This window comes from Marmota monax, unplaced genomic scaffold (genome assembly GCF_021218885.2).
Source record: "Marmota monax isolate L192 unplaced genomic scaffold, Marmota_monax_Labrador192_F-V1.1 WCK01_AAM20220418_F8-fsc00001, whole genome shotgun sequence".
NCBI lineage: Eukaryota > Metazoa > Chordata > Mammalia > Rodentia > Sciuridae > Marmota > Marmota monax.
The window spans coordinates 39,737,175-39,753,109 of NW_026693777.1; positions in this window are offsets into that span (position 1 = coordinate 39,737,175).

Sequence of the window (15,935 nt, forward strand, 5' to 3'; positions counted from 1 at the left end):
TAACTAGAGAATCTCCCAACTTTAAAACCTTCATGAAAAAATAAACTTCCCTTGGAAAGCATATAGTTTTGATGAATGTTGCTCCATTTAAAAGGGAACAGATGAGGGGCTGGGGCTGTAGCTCAGTGGCAGAGCGCTTGCCTTGCACTCATGAGGCACTGGGTTTGATCCTCGGCACCACATAAAAATAAACAAATAAAATAAAGGCATGCTGTCCATCTACAACTATGAAAAATAAAAAAAAAATTAAAAAAGGGAACAGATGAAGTAAGAGTGTTAAGAACAATTTGTAAGAATACTTTAATAACAGTAAGAATACTTTGATAACAATGTACATGAATAATTTAAAATGATTGGAGATGTAAAATGTATACAACCTTGCATCTTAAATAAAAACTTTCATTTTACTCAGCATATAACTAGTCAATCATTAATTTGATATTGGTTGTGGCTTTTTGGGATGTGTGTCTATTTACATATAGCAGGTGTGCACAGCTTTATTTGAAATAGACTTATAAATTAATGACTTATTTAGGGTTTGCCTTAAAGTGGAATCACTTCCACTTAATTTCTCATGGAAGTTTATGCTTGGGTTATTATCTGTAAGTTATGGAGTATTTTTCTAATACACTACTCTGCAAGTCTCTTTATTGTGTTCTGTCTGCTTTCTTGGATGATTGATGAAGTTAGTGATATCACATGAAAATCATGGCACACAATAGCACTCATTTGGAAGAGGCTGGGGGATTGTGGTCTGTTAAGAAAATCAATCTCTATCTTTTTGCTGGGCCATGCTTTAAGGCAGGCATTTAAACTGGGGAAGTATAATCCAGGTGAGGCACAACTGGAAAAAGAGACTTTTGTATTTTCTCCAATTTTCTTTTGTGCTAGCAAAGAAACTAGCATGACTTTTGTGTTATTAATAATTAAGAATATCAAAAAGTTCCAAAAGCAATGACCTCGGTAAAGTTAAGGTCTTTATTGAAGTTTGAAATTACAATTTATCAGTATTGTCCTATATAGCATTTTATTTGTAAATCATACATATATTTGTATGATTAGCATTATATTTGTAAATTATTTCATTATATTTGCAAATCATACCTGTTATTTTTGTGCTAGAGCAAGTTTCTTTAGACTCTGAAGTTATAATTCATTTGATCTTAATAAGAAACTATGTCTATTACTTCTTTCAGTAAATGTTTTGTCATAATATTAGTATGAGACCATTTAAATTCTCCAAACTTCTTCACAATTATTTAGCTACAGTATTTCATTTAATGTAATGTTAGTAGCAGGGGTCTATGAAGGAAAACAATATTTTTTTCCTCTAACAAAATTGATTTCCATTAAGTCAAAGTTACTAAACTTTCTTGACAAGAAGGATAACCTACAACACCTATATATTTCATGATTTTCAGTAAGTCCTTTGTGCAGGTGTGTGTGTGTGTGTGTGTGTGTGAACTTTAAATTCTTTCTCTAAATTAAAACAACATTTGGGGCTATTCAAGGAGTCTAAATATTATTGTTCTCCTTTCTCACAATCTCTGAGATAAGAGGAAAGTCATTTTAGTTTTTTTTCTGCCTTTTCAAACTGGGAAAAAAAATACCACACTACGCCTTCATTTCTACAGCAGAAAAGCACTTGACTAGCCAGTACCACCACAGAGATGAATTTCTTGAACCTTCCCCCTTGTCTAGGATCAAGAAGTTAGAGGATGTGGGAGCTGTCATTTCTAGTGATTCAATATCAAAATGAAGGAAAGGTAGAATAAAATAAAAGACAGCATTGATTCGGAATTACTTAACAATAAATTGCTGAATTCCAACAAAGTCTTATCATGAAAAAGAAACAGTCCCTCTCCATCCTAAATGTCACCTTGGGAGACCCTTGGACCTCATGCTCATTTTGCTAAGTAAATAGAATTAATTTTATCTTGAAGGAACAGTGGAGTGGCAGTTAAGGGACTTCCATTTCCTTTTCTGCCACTAACCACAGTGATGAACTTGTACGAGGTACTTCAAATTCTTTGGCTGTCTATTTCCTCAATTATAAGAGGAGGTTGGTCTAAAGGCAGCACTTTTCAAACCTGCCTCTGAGTCCCTAGAGCTGCAAAGAACCAGCAGTGTCTTGGTGGAGGAGGGAAGAAGAGCTGGTGGAGCTTGGGACAGATATTATCCTCTTTTTTTCTGGTTTGCATGTTGATATTAGCAACATTTAATTTCAGAAAAGGGAAAGGACTTTAAAAGTTTGAAAAACGTGTGTAGGGGTATAGCTTATCAGTACTCGGCTGGAGTGTGTGAGGTCCTGGAGTCAATCCCCAGCATGTACCACACACACACACACACACACACACACACCACACTTTGAAAATTATTGAATTTTAAAAATAACTTCTAAGATTTCCTGTGGTTTGATAATTCTGAGCTGCAACCTATTTTGTTCCATAATTATTCTAATGAATATTGGAGTGGTAAGAATTGCCGCCTTCTAGGCTGTTCCTTTTTTTTTTTTGAAAAAAAAGGCAAAAGGCCAGAAAAGACAAATAGGTAGGGAAATCTTACAAAATTTTAACTGAGATTCTACATGATATTGAGACAATCACTTAACATGCTCTTCACTCCTGTGGACCAAGCCTGCACAGTTCCAGGGGCACCATCATATTGTAGTGTAACTGGATGATGCCCTTACATTACACTGAGCAAGGCTTCACTATAAGGCTGTACCTACCTTGGTGTCATTGTTCTTTGACCAATAGCTACGTGTCTTTCAGGATCTACTTTAGAAATTCTAAAGTGGTCCATTCTCTGTTACTCCCTCCTTTCTCAAAAAATTAATTGCTCCCTCCTCTGTGGTTTCAGGGCATTTTGCTTTGACCTTTTCTGACTATTTATGGCATTGTATTATAGTAAATTGTATTTGGGTGTATGTTTTCCTTTTAGAAGGCTTGTATTTGATTTTTTGACCCAGCATATTTCTGGGGACATTGAAATTCTCAAAAGGTACTTTGAAAAAAAAAAGCTACTGAATTTATAATAAAGTAACCATATAAATGATAAACTTCAGTAATTTTTTTTCAACACCTTGACAGAAGATGCTAATGGTATTCTCTTTTGCTATATGACTTGACCATTTGATTTGTGCAACATATAGTATGCTGATTCTGTGCTATTCTACATGTCAAAGAATTGTCAGGTGCAAACCCCATCCAGGGATCAGAAGAGTTCACAAGACCTATACCCTTCATAATTAAAATATGAGGCAGTACATGATTAATGCTGTATTATAAGCATGACCAAAGTGCCATGGAAGCTCTAAGGGTTTGGGATGAATTCAAGGATTGAACATAGTATCAGTATTTCTGTTTGGAAAACCGGTAGGATTTCAGCATGCAAAATTACAGAATGGGGCAAGGGCAGGGTAAGCATTGTAGGTGAAGGGGATTTTATGATATCTGAAAATTATTATATATTAGATCCAGAAATAATATAGGTTTTGCAGGAGATGGGGAGAAACCTGGAAAATTAAGTAGAAGACTTGCTTGAATGCTATACTGAGCATTTTAGAATGATTTCCATGGAAAATTAGAACTTCAAAAGAGAAGCAAAAGACGGAAACTGGTTTGCAACACAGCCTGGTAGTATCATGTAAAGAAACTGAAGGGCAAACATTGAAGATGGGGGAAACCAGTCCAAGCTAAAGATAATCAGAGGACTTAACTTGGAATGCAACTGTGGAAAAAAGGAGAATGAGCCTGACAGTAAGATAAACTACAGGATCAGAAGTTGATAATATTTCTGAAGTATATTGGATAGAAGATATGTACGTGGCATTGTGATCAAGATCATTCCACAACTCTTCATTCTGTTAATTTATATTACCTTTAATGCTTTCAAAATTATTTAAAATATTAAAGAAATTAATCATTAGTAATATTCATGTTTATTTTTTTACTGAGGTGGTAATGTTATTCCTAAATCTGTTGTCACACTTGTCACACTTGCTATTAGGTAATCAATCTATCAAGGGCCTTATTCACAATTCTAACAACCGATGATGCCTTAAATGTCTCATTTTCCTATTTTAGGGTTCAGGCCTGGAATATTTCTTAGTAACTTGAAACAGAATTCAATAACACCCATACTGATAACATATGTGAATTTAGGACACTCTAACTTTAGTACAAAACTGAGTTTTCATGTAACATTTTATTTAAAATAATCATAAGCTATACTTTGTTGGTAAATTTTGACTTAGATACTCCTACATGCTAAAAAAAAAATGTCCCTGACTTCAATTGTGGAAAATTAACTCCAGGATGGATGGTGCTGATGCAAGATACAAAGGTTTGATGTGCCTGTTTGTGAAGGGGAGCAATTCTGGAGTTTTTTCTTATTTTTTGAAGCCAGTTCACACTTGGGGCTTCTTTTCTCTGAGTAACTACAGATTTGGATTCTGCTGCTTATTGGTGGAGGCTGGGTCTGCACTCCACTTTGGAATGCAGAAGAGATGGAGATGGAGGTCGAGAGGAGCAGGATGCCCCCAGGGTCCTCTGTTCTCATTCCTTCTCTTGTTTTCCTGTCCCTTCTCATGCAGGACTTCAGGACACACCCTCCACTCCCCCATGGGACTTGCTCATCTTAGATCTTTGAGACAGGGCTGGTGGAGCAGCTTGGTAATTTGAGGACTCTTTCTCTTAATAATATGCTCAGAAGTTTAATAATCAGTTATCTGGATTCTGATCCTATCTTTAGGTAAAGGGGTCATATAAACCTTATAGGCTATTTTTTTTTCTTTTTAAATAAAGCCTTCAGAAAAGGAGCTAAAACACATTTTCTTAGAAGTTCTTTCTGGAATCCAAAATCTTATACTATATGATTTCTGAAAACATCATTTTTTAAAGTACAATTTGCAGGCCAAGCACTCTTTTTAGAATTTTACTAGTACATGCAGGTAAGTGCATTCTTATTCTCCATATGGTTTTGATTTTTTTTTTTTATAATTGACTTCTAAGAACGCACAAAGTATTGGCCAAATAAACATTTTAACTGATCAAAAATGCTAATGTGTCAATTTTCTCAAAGTCTTATTGTATTTTTCTAAATAAATTATCAGTACTCAAAATTCCTATGAAGGATTTTTGTCATTAAAAAGGAGACAGAGAGGGGGCTGGGGTTGTGGCTCAGTGGTAGAGAACTTGTTTAGCATGTGTGAGGCACTGGGTTAGATCCTCAGTACCACATATAAATAAATTAATAAAATAAAAAGTCCAATATAGGACTTTTTGAGAGAGAGAGTTAGTAAGCTAAAGAAAAAGTAGGAACTTATTAACTCAAAATTCAGGATGATATTATCTATGAAGGAAGAGAAGGAAGGATGGGCTGGGGAGGGATTTAGGGTTCAAAAGATATATTGGTAATGTTTCTTTTCTTAAGTCAGTTATAGAACATACAGGTATCCACCTTATTTATATACTTGAATTTGTACATGTATGCCACAAATTTTCATATTTAATAAATAACTTATAGAAAAGAAATCATTTGGAAGACATGATACAAGTAATGGTAATGAAATCATTATTTAAAAAAGAAATATGTGATCTATGGGATTAAGCAACTGGCTTTTCTCAAAGTGTCCTGAATTTTCTGTTGTAATCTATTAAATAGGATTTTAGGTATAACAGGGGAAAGGGATATATAAAAACAGAAAAAAGATCGAAGTACAGAACTAAGGAGTTCCAAGTCTTCCACTAACTTCTTGTCTGACCAGGGCAGTGACACAAACAGGAACACCGCCTCCTATTTCACACAGAGTACTGACAGGAATACCAGACTGTATGCTTCGCGTGGCTCTTCCCAAAGCTCAAATCAAAGCACACATGATGTCAATCAGTTGGACCCAATTTCAAGTCAATCTTCATGGCATCATTTTCTTTCCAAATTACAGGTTAATATTTATTTGTTGATAAGACTGCGCAAGACCTAGAGTAGTGGCGAGCTGAGACTGTTCTCAGAAGTGTTCATCCGAGGCTCCAGTGTTTCCTCAGGAATTCAGCTTAGTGTGCATTACTGTGAATTCGATTCTATTCTTCCTGTTCATCTTTGTTTTTTCTTTTAGCAACCCTATTTGCTCTGAATAGTTGGAAAACAAAAACAAAAACAAAAACAAAAAACGCTGTAGGCTTTATTATGAAGTGGGGTCCTAATTCAGGCTGAATTAAAAGTAAACGATTTGCCCTGGGTACATTCATGACTTTAGGTTTCTTCAAGCTGAAATGAAGTTGAATCAGTAGCCCGAAGGTGAAGTCTCTAAATCCCTTTATTACCCAAACCCATAGAATTTCTTTGTTTTAAGCCAGTATACACAAGAATGGTGGCAGAACTTCCCAGTTAACATTGTCAAGAAATCTCTACCTCAGATAACAATCTAGCTCTTGGGTTTACTCTTTCTGCAGCAAAATATTTAAAACCTAAAGAGACCATTTAGATGTTTATTTTGATGACCAGATAGATTTCTTTGTTTTGAGAAAGCCACATGTCCATTTTGCCTTTCTTAGGGAATTTTTGTTCTAGCACCCTATCATTATTTGCTACCAAACTTCATATCTTTTGTTTGAAGCATCTAAAAATAAAAGTAGTTGTTTATTTTTCTCTTGAGCTTAATTTGGCAATTATCAAATCAGATTTGTCAATACAATGACTGAATCAGATGTGACCCAGACATCAACATTTAAAAAGCCTCTGTAACCTTTCTTACTATTTCAAGTTATGGTAGCTATAAGCAAAATTTTATTGGATCAATAAGAAACAAAAATGCGCTCTCCTCTGTCATTTCAAAGTCATCTATTAAAACAACTCAAATATAAAATTCAACTGCGTTGGAATACAAATAGAACAGCATAATGAGGCTTATGTTTAGAAATGCAAAGAGCATTTTGGAAAGTATTTTAGGAAGAATTAATGTAATTCTAACTATTAATATTTTTCTATCCTTTGATTTTCATTCCTAGTCCATAAAAACATTATTTAATATTTATAAAGGTTTTTGTCTCTCTTTTCACCCTCCCTCCTTTTTTTCTCTCTCTCTTATTTTAGTGCTGACACCTCTTGCTGTACAGTAAAATGCTTCAGAGAACCAAGTTTTTTTCTTGAGACATATGAAGCTGATGTGAAAATTTGAAATGATATAGAAAACTGAGAAAAATGGCCTGTGAAATAATAAGATAGAAAAACTCATATTATTTAGGATCTTGATAAGTGTGCAGAGCTTTATTAATGAGTGCTTATTTACTCAGAAACCATATTTGTTTTTGGCAAATTAGTTTTATGCTGAGATGTAGAATAATACTTAGTTCTTATAATTGTTGAAAAGATACTAGCAATATTGTATCACGTTAGGCCTAATGGCCACTGGTAAGTCTACATAGAAATGTGCAAGTTGGTTAATTAATAGCACTCATTTTGCTATAACTATTCCTGGAGGTTCTAAACACCAGAAAATACCATTGAAGGCTTAAAAAATTGTTACATGTAGCTGAAACAAAGTTTTTTTTTTTTTTTGCCGTGGCTGTAAGGAATACATCTTAATATATCTTGATATCCTATGTACAGAAAGTGACATCTACTGGAGAAAGCAGAACTGAATATTTACTTTCCAAACTACTTTGTTTTTTTTTTCTGCTAAACTTCCAGACAAGTTCTAATAATCTCAAGATTATTCAAAACTTGCCAAAGATTTCATTTAGTTCAGCATGGTGTATAGTCTGCCTTATTTCTGTTATCATTTTCTCAAAGATGTCCTTTGGGAAAGAGTGGTCTTTCCACTCTTTGGGCCCTGCACAAATTATCTGGTAAGGAACACTTACCAACACTTCAACACTGTTGAAGACTTCTGGAAAACACTATAGCACATTCCCTTAAGGGCAAATTTGAAGTTCTAAATAACCCTCAGCCATCGAGCAGATTCAAACATGACTCCTTTGTAACAATTAATTGGAAAACATGTTTGGAAAATATCACTTCTTTCAATGTCTAGAAATAGGAGTTGTGAAACAAAGTATGGAATTAGAATATGTAATTTCTCTGTGATAAAAGCCATCCCCATGCTACTTTGTAGCCTAATCAATTTTTATTTATTTATGCTAATTAGATGTGTGTCACCCTCCATCCTGGAATTGAACCTCTGTGCTTAGGGCATCAGGGGATACTACCCAGGTGTTTTGCACTTGTAGTCAAATCTAAGAAGTGACCTAGACACCCAAGACAGAAATGACATTAGCTTCATTTCTAAGACAATAATTCCCATCGTTCAAGTAATCACATTCTCTTAAGGAGGACAGAAGCCTTTCCTATCTTAATGGAAATTACTCTGAGAGTCCACTGCAGGACATTAGGAATGAGGCACAGTAACAATAGGCTGGTTCATGAACTGCAGAAGACTTTGGCAGTGTCTAGAATTCCTTTTTCTTCTGTTGTAGCCTGCTATCTAAATGATATACCCAAGGCTACTTCCATATTTAGATTATGCTTTGTAATTCCCTATAGTGTAATGTCAGATTTCCTACTTCTAATTTTTTTTTTTTTTTAATTTTGATTTCATTTTTTGGTAACAATGCTCTTGCACTCCCTCTGCTGGCCTTGCTATAATTAACAAAAGTAGGGCCTAAGGAGTCCTGATGGGAATCAGTGACAGAGTGGGTGGCTGATTGGATGGTTTCTGTTTCATGTTGGAAGTCAAACGGAAAATCACGTTGATTGGCCTCCATATGAAGCAAAGAAGCCAAGAGAAAATTTGTTTGTAGGTGTTGAAAAGAAACAAGCAAAAGGCATATTTTATAGCTCGAAGAAAGAATTTAATGAAATGGATAATTCACAAATCTTAAAAATGTGTAGGTCTTTTCAAAACAATAAAACTAGTTATCCATATTCTATTCAAATGTGTATATATGTATGTATATGCGTACATACATATATATGTTTAGGAAAAGGCATAAAAATGAGGTGGATCAATTTTGTATCTCAGTATTTACACACTGGAGGATTAAATGAAAGTTTGTCTGGCTTTGTTGGTAGAATTCTAAACCTGGATTAGAGATATAGCTGTCCAGTGGATCAGCCTCCCACATCCTAGAGTTCCATTATGGAGTTACAAAGAGAATGACAGCGCTTGGCAAATCCCAGGCCTAATCACAGCACAGAGAAATGACTTTTGGAAGGTACATTACCAAGCAATTAGGACCCATTTAATAAATTACCCCTTATGGAACACTTTGAAACCTAGTGGTCTGAAGAGGTTAATGCACCTCTCACAACTGAGTGTTACTCACTTTCCAGGGGTAACTTCCAGGCCACAGTTAATCCAAACCTTCTTCTTGTCAATGGCCTCTTACTCTTGAGCCACTTCTGTAGTCTGGCATCGGTAAGCCCACACACTTGCACTTCCCCCCTGCATGTCACATGCTTCACTTTCTTACAGCAGCATCCATTGGACACAGTGCTCAGGAGGCCAAAAGACCTTATGCTGCAAATTACCTTCCTCCTCTGGCTCTTATGCTGCTCATTTAGAAGTTTTTCTGTTTTTCTTATTTGTAGAGAGTTTCAACTTCAGGGTTTTGTGTAAACATTAGGTCTGATGTAATATACTTTCCTCTGAAATTGCTGAATAGCAATCACATTTTAAAAAAATCCTGTACACAAAATTAGGTTGTAGACTATTATTAAATTGGGGGAAAAAACTACGGTGGCTATATATTATTTGTAAGCTGGAATCTTAACTACAATTAAACACTAAAAAGTATTTAAAATATACCTATAAGAGAGAAAAAAAACTTTGTTTGATGTTAGACATTAGTAGACTTTTTAGGTTTTAATTTTAATTTAAATTCAACTGGAGTTTTTAGAATGAAAATACTGATGAAACACTATGTACTTTTATTTAAAAAGGCAGTCAAGGAATGTTTTGGAAGAGAGAAACATCCAGATATTACTGTGCATTTGTAAAGACTGAATTGCCCTCACATGCTGTTGGTCTGCTGAATGGTGCTTCTGCAAGTCATGATCAAAATCATGATTTCCAGCACATTTATTGAATGGCTATTCTATCTAAGGCTCTGTTGAGAGCCACAAGAGATGGATAAGACATGGCCTATGGCTCCAAGAAGCTTATGATTGTATTGTAAAGCTAGGATTTAGGAACATGGAAAAAGAATCACAGTGAGCGGCAGAGTATCGTCAATACCAGCTTTGTGTCCATACAGAAATTACTAAAGGAATTCAGAGATGAACGAGGAGTCTTCTTTTAGGAAGTCTTGTTGGCAAAGTGGAATTTCCTTAAGACCTTTGTTAAGATTTTGATAAGAAAGCTGAAATATTAGGAAATAAAGTAGAATGTTCCAACACTGAGAAGTAATTAATTCTATCTTTGGTTGTGTCTGCTAACTTTTTTTGTGTGTGAGATGTTTGGGAGGCAGCTTTTCAACAGAAGTACATTAGTGACTTTTAAAGAATGTTTTACTTTGCTTTACCTTTGGCACAGTCAGGAAAAGAAATAAGACAAAATACATTTTCAGTCGAATAATGTAATACAATGTGGAAATACCGCCTGTTGTCAACCTGATAATCAGGATACATTTTAAAGTTATTTAAAGCTAATATAACTATAAAATGCCAAGATACCTTTTCCCAGAATAGTTAGTGATTCACTGGATGAGTCATACCTCTTTAAAATTTCTGCTTCTTTCATCGCACCTTGGAAATTTTCCATATTATAAACCACACTTTCTTATACTCCTGTAAGAAGTAGAGATCATATTTGGAAATCCAGCTTCTCCCTGAATCTACAGTGTTATTGCAATGTGGATTTATAAAGTCTAAAAATCTTTTACATTTGTGTTGTGTGATTTGATTTTTTTATCTGAAATAAAAAAAAAATGTTCAGGTTAGAAAAATGACAGATTTTTTCCCCATATCATAGTTTTGAAGATTTGTGAGAAGACCTGAGTATTTTGTAGCACACTGGGTACCCTATGCCATTAGGTGTGACTTCTCTGATTGTACCTTGAAAGCAACTTCTATTTTCACAGTAGAGCTGCAAGTCAAAAGTGACCCTCTTAAGTAAACACTTAAAAACTAGAGCACCACTTTTAGGTAAGGTTGTGAGATGATGGTGCTCTCTATTCATACCAGAAGAACATTTCTCTGCTTGTTTATTACACAAACAAAGCTTTACCACATTAGTTAGGTCTGATGTAATATACTTTCCTCCCCCCCATTTTACCACTTTCATTATTCATGCTAATGCCAGAGCAGATTTATTAATACTAGTTTGAAACTGGCATTATTCCACATACTCTGAGAGTTTACATTCTGGGATAAACAGCACTCACAGAGGGATAAAAGTAGCACAAATGAAAGGAAATCACATTGCCTATTAAGTTTTTTCTTCCAAGATTACTAAATTCATCCAAACCATTCTCTGCAAACCTTTACTGAGTGTTTACTGTGCTCAGGCGCAGCATCCCAGAGATATAGAACTTTAAGAGGAGTTCCTTTCTTCAAAGAATCTAGATTCTGGCTGGGCAAGAACTGACATACAGGAAAAACTAGCAAACTTAATTGCACTCTGTAATTACATATTAAATAGTATGATGCAAATTATTCATGCTATATGCATGTACTGTGCAGTATCACAGCCACTAGACACGTGTGGTCACTGAATACTTGAAATGTAATTATTCTCAATGAAAGTGCTATACATGAAAACTATATCCTGGATTTTGAAGACTTATTATGACAAAGAAAACATAAAATATCTAATTAATAATTTAAAAATATTGGGCTGTGGGTGTAGTTCAGTGATAGGGTTTATGCTTAGCATGCATGAGACCGTAGGTTCAATCCTCAGCATGCACATGTGCGCGCGTGCACATGCACACACACACACAATGATTACATGTTGGAATATTATTTTAGTTAAATAAAATATTAATAGAATGAATTCTACCTGATTTTAAGTATTATTTAGTTTTTAAACTTAATTTTATAAAATTAGAAATGATAAATGTGGCCAACATTATATTTCTATCAGACAATGCAGCTGTAGACCATCACAGAATGGACTCAGCAACACGTTCTAAAAAATATGAAACATGAGAAAGGACAGGTGGGTACAGAAGGACATATAGGCTTCAAATTGAAATAAGTGTGTTCTTGGGTAGATAAAGGTAAATGAATATGTGTAGGATGGTAAGTACTGGAAACCAAAGTTTTTTTGTTTTGTTTTTTGATAATAGTATAGATTATTTGATTATCTTACAGCGAGCAACAAATGTTGAACATTTAATTTCCTAAGAACATAGCTACCAATTATTGAGGACTTAGAATAGAAATTACATATGCATGCAATTTTATTTAAACTCCACAACAATCATATTAGGCAAATTTTGTCCTATCTGTTTTATAGATGAAGCTCAGATTGGCTCAGCGAATTAGTGAACAATTAGGAAGCAATTGAAACTTCAGTGATTCTGTTCCCAAACCTTGTGTTCTTAACTACAGTACCAGAGGCACATTCACCATGAAGTTAATGAGCTACATGTTCTCAGATCCCACAGTTATTTGGGAGGAGCCTATGTGATGTGTTCCCATGGTCATATGCTTTTGTAAAATTTGCCAAAGTAAGCCATTTTAACCACAATCAATTTTGCCTGCTTTCTGTTTCCACTTTGAGTCCATCTACCCCAGTCCTCCTGCCTTCATGACAGGCAGTGCTAGGTTGACATTTTGGGGATCTGGGTAGAGGGAAAATTCAGTTGACGTAAGCTTGGTTAGGGTTTAGTGAGTTACTTCTGTATTTCACTTTTAGTTCTGTTTTTGTTTTTTTCTAGCCCTCCCAGGGTAGAAATAGCTAATGGGAATACTCTTCCTATCCATTCCACTGGCTCACTGGGGTTGTTGACCAAAGGTACGCAGCTAGCAGTCCAGTCACAATATTAACTTGTTCTGGGATACCAGAAGGATGTAGGTCATGCAACAACAACACACCACCAACAACAAACTTTAAATATACAGAGCCAGAGCTAGTTTGCGGAAAAATCTTTCTAATTCCCAGGTACACAAAATTATAAGTGATAATTTGATTCTCATTGAAACCTAGTCAAAATGGAATATACTTGATTAAGCAATTTATAACAGTTATAAAACAAAGAAAACTGCTTTTCTTTTTTGATGTGAGTCATGCAAATGAGAAGTTAAGATTTCTCTACTTATAGACACAAGTCTGAAACAGTGCTACGAACAATGTGTCTAATCCTGGCATCCTCATGTATGGGATTCTGTTTAAGCCCAACCAATGCATTTTGTTCTGATGGAGTCTACTGATTCCAGACACAGCAACACATCACAATTCTCATCTGCTGAGAAAAATGATATGAAGTTTTTCTAAACTATGAATAATAAAAATAATTTTATTAACCATGTTGGATGAAAGAATGAATTATCTCTCTCTTCTGTTATAAAATTATCATCATGTGAAGAAGTATGTAGTCAAAATGTGCAATTTTAGAGGAGGTGTCAGACAGCTAATTAAACATTATTCTTCTGGACATTGTGATGTTTATGGTGCTAATTAGCCTTTAATCTTTGCAATTTGTTGTAAATTCTTTCTTATTCCAAAAGAAATAGTTTGAAAGTTGATACCCGAAGTTTTTCTTTTTTTGTTATTATTGCTTTTTTTTTTTTTTTTTTTTTAAAGACAGCCTTCCAAATTTTATATGCTTTAGGCCTTACAAGACCTGGACTCATCCTTGGATTGTACTGCATAATTTCACAGGAACTATCGTGGATGCTAGAGGAACAAAAATGAAATATTTAAAGATAACAAAACCTTAAAGAAAATGTGGAGAAAAGTCTTTTTGTTACGTTCTTATTCTTACAACTTCCCTTTGCAAAGCAGTAGTTTATACAATGAACTTAGGATCTAGACAGACAATACAGTATGTATCTCAAATTCCACAGCTGAGGCTGAAGATCATGTTAATTGACATCACTGAGATGAGAATGCTTCCTACAATGTAGAGATGTAGGAAAAAGACAATGACCAGTGTGTGTGTGTGTGTGTGTGTGTGAGAGAGAGAGAGAGAGAGAGAGAGAGAGAGAGAGAGGGAGACCGATCAACTGAGGGAAGGAGTGTGAGGAGAGGTGAAGGAAATAAATTACCATTTATTGAGGGTCTTACTCTTTACTAGGCCCTGTGTTACTCACTCTCACATGATTATCTTAGTTAATGAATCTTCAAATGTCTGTAATATAGAAAGAAGTATCTATGATGCATTACATTCTTGCTGTCTGATTTTTATGACTTCTTCAGACCTGTCTGGCCTGCTCATAATCCGACAGGGAATAAGGGCTCTAGAGTCACACTCAGAAAGTTCAGATAGATGGAATCATGAAAAAATTCACCCACACATTGAATGACACTGTAGAGATATTCTTCTTGAGCGTACAAATACTTTTTGCTCTGAGGAAATGTCACCTACCAGGCTGAAGACCTGTAGTCAGTCAATATATTGTCTGATACATGATCCTGGTTTGCAAAAATCAATTCTTTTCTCACTTGTTGAAAAAAAATCAACTTAACAGATTTAGAAATACTCATCATGTTAATCATAGTGGTGTGAAGCAGGAGTTCTGATTCATATTTCTTGAAAATTTTTTCACATGTGTTCCTGAATTTTACATCAAACCCTGGGAACTACAAATGATTCTTTTAAAACCGCCAATCATATTTTTTTAGGATTTAGAAATCCATGCCTTCTGGGGAAGATCCACAATTACATTTATATGCTAGATCAGTACTTTTTTTTTTCTTTTTTGGTGACCTTCAAATTCAGAGAGTGGTTGGGCAGTTTTATCCATCTGCTTGATGTCATCCTGAGCAAGACGGCAGAGTGCCCAAAAACTCTGAGAAGATATGCCTAGTCCTAGAAGGATATTTCCGTTTTGGCCTTATTTTGCATTTACACACAAGTAGATTTGAATTATATCAGCCCCTGCCCACACTCCCTGACACCATGTACTAATGTGCATTCCTTTGGAACAGTTCTTGAAATTGCCATTTCTATACTGTGGGCAAGTTGCTTTCATATAGTATTTGAAGATCTTGTCAACATTCTTCTTCTTTTTGGAAATTAGCTTTAAGTATCATCAAAGTTCCCATGTCATACTTTTCTTTGGAAAAAATTAACTAGAGGGCACTTTATGTAAATGACACACAGAATAATAGGCAATCACCACAGAACAAATCATCTTGAATGACTGATTTTGCAAATAGGTGCAAATATGAGAATTAAATTTGAGGAGTTTGCACTCTGTGGATGCTTGCATCTGGTCATTTTGGCTTCTTGGGATACCACTATGGTTTGCAATAGTGGGAATCTACATGGGGTGAAAATGTGATGCAGGGGGCTGTGGATGTGGCTCAAGTGGTAGCGCGCTCGCCTGGCATGCGTGCGGCCAGGGTTCGATCCTCAGCACCACATACAAACAAAGATGTTGTGTCCGCCGAAAACTAAAAAATAAATATTAAAAAATCTCTCTCTCTCTCTCTCTCTCTCTCTCTTAAAAAAAGAAAAAGAAAAAAAAAAGAAAATGTGATGCAGTCAGGATGACTATGAACCTTAAACAACTCAAAGCATCCTCTCAGATAGTGCCCGAGACAGAATTGGCAATTGATGGTTCTACTTGAGAGGTTCATTAGGGTGCACTAAGTGTCCTCAAAGGCACATCAGAAGTAAGTAGCAGTGCTAAGCTATTTATGTTGAAATACATGTTCTATACATCTACAGCAGAGTATATTTCTGACATTGCAATGGAGTTGGAAGAAAATAAATTTTTTACAGTTTAAAAAATTTGTTCTAATTAGTTTTACATGATAGCAG